Source organism: Dermacentor albipictus, chromosome 9, assembly GCF_038994185.2.
Source record: "Dermacentor albipictus isolate Rhodes 1998 colony chromosome 9, USDA_Dalb.pri_finalv2, whole genome shotgun sequence".
NCBI lineage: Eukaryota > Metazoa > Arthropoda > Arachnida > Ixodida > Ixodidae > Dermacentor > Dermacentor albipictus.
Genome location: NC_091829.1, coordinates 46,999,821 through 47,008,592, shown reverse-complemented (window position 1 = coordinate 47,008,592; position 8,772 = coordinate 46,999,821). Strand labels below are relative to the sequence as shown.

Below are 8,772 nucleotides of genomic sequence, written 5' to 3'. Positions count from 1 at the left end.
AATGTGCACATACGTCTCAGGGACGATTGAAATACGTTGAAGTAATTTTGCAGTACCAAAAAAAAAAGCCACCAGCTACCGGGAACCGGAAGTACATTAGAAGTGCGCAAGTCAAAATTAACGCGACAGAGAAATGTTTCAGAACGCCATAGCAGTTACTCGCAAACATTCAAGCACGTTTGCAAGAGCCCGAAGGCAGTAGCTTCTGAAGGAAATCGATTCTACAGAGACAATATTTGGAGCAGCTTTAAGAAAGAATTGGGCTAAGCACAAGCACACAACTATTCATTCGGAAATAAAATAAGGCGGAGCACCCGAGAAAAGTACGCGATAGCACATCGTCAACATCACCAGCCTTTTATGTCCACTGCAGGACGAAAGCCTCTTCCTGCGATCTCCAATCACCCCTGTCCTGCGTCAGCAGATTCCAACTAGCGCCTACGAATTTCCTAATTTCATTGCCCCCCGTATTCTTCTGCCGTCCTCGACTGCGCTTTCCTCCTCTTGGCAAACTACGAAGCTGCACGAAAGTACATGCGATATTGAAGTGGCTCTTATAAGGAGACTGCTTACCCTACGTAAAACGGAAATGACACGTGTACGCTTTCTGGCTACACAATCCATACACAGGCGCAAATTGAGGCGCGCGTCATAAGTTAATCCGATATTTTTTTTTATGTACTCAACCTGTTGTGCGTCTCAAAGGTGCACTGTGGATATTGCAGTAGTAGTAGTCTCGGGCTTCGTTGCCCACTTACAAAGCCACTGGTTGTTGAACACTTACCTTGCCGTCGAAAGCATCCAAAAACATTGGCACCGACAGAACTGGGGAGTATTTGACGTTGTAATGGCCACTGTTCTACATGAAAAAAACTCTCCGAATTTTCTCAGCTATATTTCTCGCCATCCATGGCATAGTTGTGCTAAAAAGTGGTCTATGACCAGCGGGAATCATTTCTGTCGCTAGTAGTTGGCTTCCTAAGCTATTCAACACTGACACTCGGCTCGGGCGAATATGGCTAAAGAGCGGCAGATTGGGCGAGTTGGTAGTTTCCCCATGTTCAAAAAAACCGGCGCAGTTTGAAACGCACAGCGCCGCGTGTGTCCCTTTCTGTTGTCCGACGTCTATATTTAGTGTTTCTTTTTTTCTTTAGCAATATGGAATGTGGCTACTTCGTTTTACGTGCACAATTTTCGATTTCGACGTCCAAACCGCGCAGTTTACGGAAGATGCGTTACGCATAACATTGTTTAATGGTCCAGAACTACATTGGCGGCTAGCCGTAAACATGCCACCCAAATTTTGCAGTCATGCGCGACGCGCACTTTTCCGTTCTTCGAGCTATTCATTCCATCCGCACACACATTCCACTCCTTCAGCAATGGGGGGGGGGTCACGGCACTGGAACACACAGACAAGAGCGAGACACTACGAGCGCCAACTTTCAAGAGAGCGTTTATTTCCATAAAAGCAACGTAGTCGTAGGTCCGCACACCGAAAAGGTCCCAACCACCGCTCACGAAAATCGCCCGCTTGCAGGAACGCAAATTGACTTGCAGTCAGGGCAAGTGAAGGGCAACTAATGCAGCTATCAGAGGTCCTCGCTATCAAAGCAGCGTCAACTTCTCGCCTAACTTTGAGTTCAAATAAAACGGAGCTCTTCGTAAACGCGAGTTTACGCCCGAAATGACCGGACTGCACAGACAACCATCTTAGCATCGATGCAATGTCCGGTTACGTTCTCTTAACCTATCATTCAGGCTGTCCAGTGTAAAACTTCCTGCATGATAACCGAATGCAATAGACATTCTTTACGCATGGCACTAGAGGGGGTAGATTTTTTCCCATCTGCGCTTTTTTTTTAAACAGACGGATCAGTGGCGCTGTATAAGCTGAGCAATTTCTCCGGAGCAAAAATTACTGCATCTACTTTAACCTCTCGTCCAAGCTTCTTTAGTACGCAAATATGCAAATAGGCACAACGACCTTTTACATATTATTACTGCTCATGTGCATGCTATTATGTTTCACGCACTTCCGGCTACTGATACATGGTCAGGGCAACCATAGTTCCATACACGCTTTTTGTTTGTCAAAACTTCTAGAAATATTATGGGAGCGTGATTGCTTGAGCGCGTTGTGAAGACAGGTTAGCCATTGCTCTCTTCACTAGCGTAGACCGAGCTGAATGCTGCTCCCGCATCTTTCATCCTTCCATGTGGGATGATTGGGACTATTTCGGTGCGCGGCCCTACATACGAGGTGGTTTTCTGGAAATAAACGCTCAGTTACAAGTTAGAGCTGGAAAACACTGATAAGAGCTAAACAGGACGATCGCTGTGACCTCAATCCATGTATATAACCAACTAGTCCAAGGAACCGTGCTTATAAATTTCACTCTTCTTTCCTCTGCTTTTACGAACTCGATAACTCGGTAGGCCATCGTGTTATCGGTACTCTATTTCGGCTACCCACGACCTACCTCGCAAACACTAGTCAGCTCGACTCGTGGTACACTAAGTATGAGTCGTCTTGCACGTCATGGGCGTTACATGTAGCCATCGTCGTTGTCTTCTAGCCTTTTGGCCAGCGGTGTTGCGAGTCTTTATTTATGTGTGTGCGTAACCACGCGTTTGTCGGAATACTCGGCAATGGAGCCAATGACCACGTCTTCGCGACGATAAGTATGGCCACTCTGAGGCGGGTTCGAGACCTGACGTCCGAGCTGAATCTCTCCAGCCTGGGTCAGCGGCTGTTCCGTTGTCCGCGAGTTGAGTTGCTCCTTGACGAGGGACTGCCATTCGAAGTCCGTGGTGGTGACATCCTCTGCATCATCGCCACTTCCGGTGAGCACGCCGCTCAGGAACTGTAGAGAAAAAAAAAACATTTGGGAAGCCGGGCAACTCCTTCAAGCAGAAAGGGATGCGTGTCGCGTGTTTTACTCAGGTTTCAAGAATTTACATACTGTTCGATAGAAAGGCGGGGCTACGGGAAGCGCGAAGACGAAATTAACGGACCCGGGTCATGCAAAGTGGCAGTCAAAATAAAACACCCCGTAACACTCGAGAAGTAGGTAACACGCCCTAAGCTTTCTACGAAAAATTATAATCAGAATGCGCATCGTCAAGCAAGTATACAAGTACTATAGTTCATATAAACTAAACAACAAGATAGTGTCGAAATTATCGACCGTCACAACGTCCTCGCACTGCAGCGTGTGCGTCTAGCTGGCGTTCGGCGACAAGACGCAGCTCAACCCTCATGCTCCATGCGGGACAACTCTAGGCGGAAAAACAACCCTGAATATTTCCAATATTCACCTGTGAATTACATACTGCTCCTTTGAGAAGACTGCCAAAGTTTGCCAAAAGCACGAGTCCAGGTTACGAATCGGCACAGTATATGAATTCTGATACAGAGACGAGCGCTTATATGCTGTGAATGCAAGGCACAGATCAAGCTATCCTAACGAAAGTTTTCCCGTGCAGTACAGAAATGCCACGCTGTTATTATCATCATCATCAACCTATTTTGAGCATACTGTAGGATGAAGATAGATGTACCCCATCTCTCGTCGACTTTCGAGTGAGAGAAGCGACCAGTTGCACCATTATTTGCCCTCAGCTCTCCAAGTTCTGTACGAGGTCGTCAACGCCTCGTATACCTAGCCGAGTTCACGGCCGCCTGCGTACGTGAGATTCCGGAACTGCGACGTCAAAACGGTTTAGAAATAATTCGACGCTGTGTTACCTCTCCCGATCAGCAGAACCCATCTGTCGCGCATAGATCAAGGGAGTTTTTAGACCTGTAAGGTTTACGAAATGGGCTGCAGAAACTACCGAAGCCTGCGGCCCACCGGAGCCTTGTATAGACATTTGGAAGCAAACCATATATAGGGGTCATGATCATGGATCATGACGGATCATGAGACAGAAATAATCAGAAGAATAAGAATGGGCTGGGGTGCGTTTGGCAGGCATTCTCAGATCATGAACAGCAGGTTGCCGTTATCCCTCAAGAGGAAAGTATATAATAGCTGCGTCTTACCAGTACTCACCTACGGGGCAGAAACATGGAGGCTTACGAAAAGGGTTCTACTCAAATTGAGGACGACGCAACGAGCTATGGAAAGAAGAATGATAGGTGTAACGTTAAGGGATAAGAAAAGAGCAGATTGGGTGAGGGAACAAACGCGAGTTAATGACATCTTAGTTGAAATCAAGAAAAAGAAATGGGCATGGGCTGGGCATGTAATGAGGAGGGAGGATAACCGATGGTCATTAAGGGTTACGGACTGGATCTCAAGGGAAGGGAAGCGTAGCAGGGGGCGGCAGAAAGTTAGGTGGGCGGATGAGATTAAGAAGTTTGCAGGGACGGCATGGCCACAATTAGTACATGACCGGGGTTGTTGGAGAAGTATGGGAGAGGCCTTTGCCCTGCAGTGGGCGTAACCAGGCTGATGATGATGATATATAGGGGAGCGCTCACTTTTTGCTCACGCATGATCTGCCTATTAGAACAGACTTGCATTGGTGGGCATTTTGTTTTCACGTTGAAATTAAATTTCACCGGACCCATCCTTCTTCCTTGTGATAGCTTAGTACTCGTCAGAAAGTTCTGTTCAAGCTTAATACTTCTGGAACAACGGGTTCTTTAAACCTAAGTAGGTGTTCCCTTTCATATAGAAATCACCTGTAGGAGGTCATATCCCTTTAGGTGCCAACTAGGTTAATATAGCTTGTAAACGGGCTGGTTATTTTTATAGGCTTGAGTGAAGGTTTTGCTATATCTGTCACCAAGAAAAACAGGATATGTAAGGAGAGGACACTTCATTCTGTTCAATACTTTCTTCGTATATGTTTTTGCTAGTAATTTGCATGGTGTAACCTTTGCTCTGAAACTTTCTAGGATTGGGACATTGTTGAGTCGCAAATATAACACTGACATTTGCATTATTTGGTCATATCATGTAACAATCCTTCTCACTTTTCGTTCTTTTGGTCCATCATTGGTTGGCATGGCACCAAGTCTTTGTTAGTAGTATCGGCCAATTTCTGAGAAAAAATAAATAAATTTTGGTGTTTTGTGTCAAGACTACAATCTGATTATGAGGCCCACCGTGGTGGGAGACTCCGGATTCATTTTGTCCACCTGGGGTTTTCTATCGTACACCTTAAACTAAGTAAACGAGCGTTTTTGCATTTAACCTCTATCGAAATGTGGTCACTGCCACTGGGATCTACCCGTAACCTCAAAATACATTACCGCATTACCTATCTATCCGCATTACCGTAGTCTTTAGCCATAACCACAACCTACTTACGACAGCGGGTGATGCTGATAAATTATAAATAGAATCGAAGGCAAACAATCATTACATGTTATAGCCTCTGGTGTTCTCCGTTGATTCTTCGTCTTTGCACAGACGGGCACTGATCTAAACTTTCCCATTCAAAGTGGTACCCTTACTTTGTCGTCTGTTGCTTGCCGTCTTCATTTCCGTGCTTCTGGGAGCCATCTTCTCGAACCTAAGGGAAGAGCTCGACCAGGCGCACGTCTTGGATCGGCTCGGCTTTCACTATGCACTCCTCGGTCTCTGTCTCTGGCCGCTTCTCCATGGCTATATCGCAGACGCTACGAACACAGTGCTCAAGTCACCTTTCTTCATGCTATGTAACAAGTGTGGTATTATCACGAAACATTTTTTCATCAAGTTATAACTACTGAGCCTCCATTTAGTAGAATAATTATTTGGGTGTTGAACACGGCAGCAGGTGTATACCCGTAATGATATTTTGAACGTAAATTTGTAGAATAAAAGGTATCTGAGAAACATGTTTGGTCATGCAAGATTATCTGTTTTAATAGAAGCAGACTTAAGAGGAGGCTTTAGCTCGGGCCCAACTCCGACGCGGCCTATTCAAATACATGTAAAACGCAAAAAATGTTTTTATGAGATAACCTCTGGACCGATTTTGACTAAATTTGTTGCATTTTAAAGAGAAAGTTATATTCTAGTGACTGTTGGAATCGGAATTTTGATTTAGGGCTTGAATTTTCTTAAAACGGTTTTCAAATATTTGACCGTGTGAAAAACATAGAAGCACGAAGTTTACAAATTTATAGCTCTGCATCAAGAACTGATATCGTGGTTCTGCAAACGGCATCCATTGGATCACTCAAAGCGGACAAATTCAGCATGTCATTTTACATCTTACGTGAATTTGTTACGTTGGTTACAACGGTTTTGCAAAAGTTGTATTTCCCTATGATTAAATTTTTTTATATTCATGTGTAACATATCAATTTTGTCCCATTTACATGTACTATTAGATGCAATTCACAGAATTGTATTTTTAGTGGTTGAGTTACAGAGGTGTAAACTTAATAGTTTCGTTTGCGAAAATTTTTAATTTTTGCCAAATTTTAATAAAATATTGGCGACCTAACTCAATAATTTGAAAGAAACAGTCACTAGATTTTAAGTTTGTCTTTTAAATGCAACAGACCTCGTCAAATTTGGTGCAGTGGTTGCCGAGAAAAACGAATTTTCCTTTTACATGTATTTAGACAGGAGCACTCGAGCTAAAGCTTCCTGTTAGTCCTCTGTGATAAATATCTTAATTTTAGCACATCAGCCAGATTGTTGCAGCGGTGGACAATACTTGCAATACAATTTACAGAGTGATGTTTATTCATTAACAAAACACCATTGGTTACCATCATAATTAGTGAAGTTAGGTTGATAATGTTAGTATTGCAATTAGTGAGGTTAGTGAACTTTAGTGCACACGTTTAAAGTGAGAAATTAAAGCTGAACACGAACAAAGTAGTGTTTGAACGAGAATTCTTTGCTTAGCAATCTGTGATGAAATGCATTGGCGCTCCAGTTCACAACTGTAAAAACTGAATATAACGGAATGCTTACAAATTTCTACCAGATAATCAATGCATTTCACCTCAGATATTTCTTAAAATTAGTGCTAACCACAGGAGTTCTTGCTAAACTAAGGTTGCTTCTTTACTTCCACTTATTCAATTCGACAACTAGGACATGTATTCTAACATGAATCTTTAACTTTAGTTGTGTCAGTTCGTCAGCTAATACCACTTTGCAATTTGTTTTGCAAGTAGTGGGCACCTCTTGAAATAACAGCCGATGTGGCATAATTGTAATATCCACGAGGAGCGATGATTAATTAACTTGGTTACATTAAAACAGATTAGCAGGAATACTACATTGCTATATGTAGCTCTTAGAGAGCAGCATCATGATGGAAAATAAATTTCGGTAACAACTGCACTTACAATACTTTCCCACGATTCTGATACAAATTTCAAAAATTGATTCGTATGTCCATCACCTACAACTGCGGTAGATCAGGCCAATGTAATTAACAAAGGGAAAATCAGACATCCAACTGTTTGTAGCAATTGCTACAAAGGAAACCCATACGGGTTCCTTTGTAGCAATTGCTACGAACGGGTGCATGTCTGACTTTCCCTTTATTAATTACTTCTCTCCATCTTGGGGGTTTCCGCAGAACTATGTCAAACTCTTGCTTTTGCTTCGAGTAGTTGACAAATTCGACTTCGCCCTGCCATCTGCTAGCCGCCTGGTTAGCTCAGAGGGTAGAGCGGCTGCCCCGGAAAGGCGGTGGTTCCGGGTTCGTGTCCCGGACCAGGACGAATTTTTCTTCAACTGCGAGGCTTATCTTTCGAGGAACACGTATGGGTTTCCTTTGTAGCAATTGCTGCGAACGGGTGGATGGCTAATTTTCCCTTTATTAATTACTTCTCTCCACCTTGCGGGTTTCCGCAGAACTATTACGTCAATCAGGCCAATGTCTTCCTCAAACCAGTTTGGCGTGAAAATTTTACGTGTGACGAGATGTCAACGACAGGCTGTACAATAGAATCGCATACATCATATTCAAGGTAAAATATCAGTTTTTATCAGATATGGCATTATTAAGTTGTCAAAGGTGGTACAACTGGCTCAAGCTACGTAGCCTCCTCATTTGCGTAACTTCACTTGTATGCTTAATATGGCTGCGAGGACGAACGTTACAGTACTGTTGCTCCACTATTAGATTTTATCACACACATGACAATTTAGAAATGCTCGAGAAATATTCGAAAAATATTCAAGCTTAGAAAGAGGGGCAATTTAATTAGCAGACTGACTTGAATAGGGAAATACTCGATTTGTTATTCTAAATTTTCGCAAATTGGCACACCCCTGTCTATTTACTCAATGATAGCAATCAGAGTGCTATGTTAAAAGTCGACAGACAAATATTTGCACGTATCTTACCTTTGTGCCTGTCACGGAGATCTCAGTTTGCAACAAATACATGAACTGCTTCAGTTAAGCACGAATGACAGCTTCCTGCCTGCTCCGCAACAGTCCTGCAAACGATATCATTTTTATTAACACTGCATTAACTCTCCCTGGATAAAGAATAGGCTAATACACTTTGTCTTCCTGCAACATACTTCATCAATGTTGATACACGCCTCTCATATATTTCATTTCGACAGTTGTGGCCGTCCCAATGCTGCACATGCTTGTCGCTTAATTCTTCAGTGATATTGGTTGGTCTGCATTTAGGTGAACGCTTCACTAAAATTCCCTATGACAAACCTTCGTGGAGGGAGACAGAGGCTCTTTATTAGAAAAACGGTTTGACGGGCACATTACCTTGGTTCTGTCAAGCTACATGGCATTTGCGTAGTTTGAAGCTATGGCTAAAGCTAGCTGGGACACC

General features: G+C 43.3%; 1 long non-coding RNA gene across 1 annotated transcript; it reads right to left on the bottom strand.

The window, feature by feature from the left end:
* Positions 1 to 1,391: 1,391 nt before the first annotated feature.
* LOC135897167 (uncharacterized) lies at positions 1,392 to 8,420 on the bottom strand. The gene is made up of 3 exons (XR_010562946.1): positions 8,319 to 8,420; positions 5,471 to 5,635; positions 1,392 to 2,867 (listed from the first exon to the last, which is right to left on the bottom strand). It is a non-coding gene; the product is annotated as an uncharacterized lncRNA (long non-coding RNA).
* Between the last annotated feature and the right edge of the window lie 352 nt (positions 8,421 to 8,772).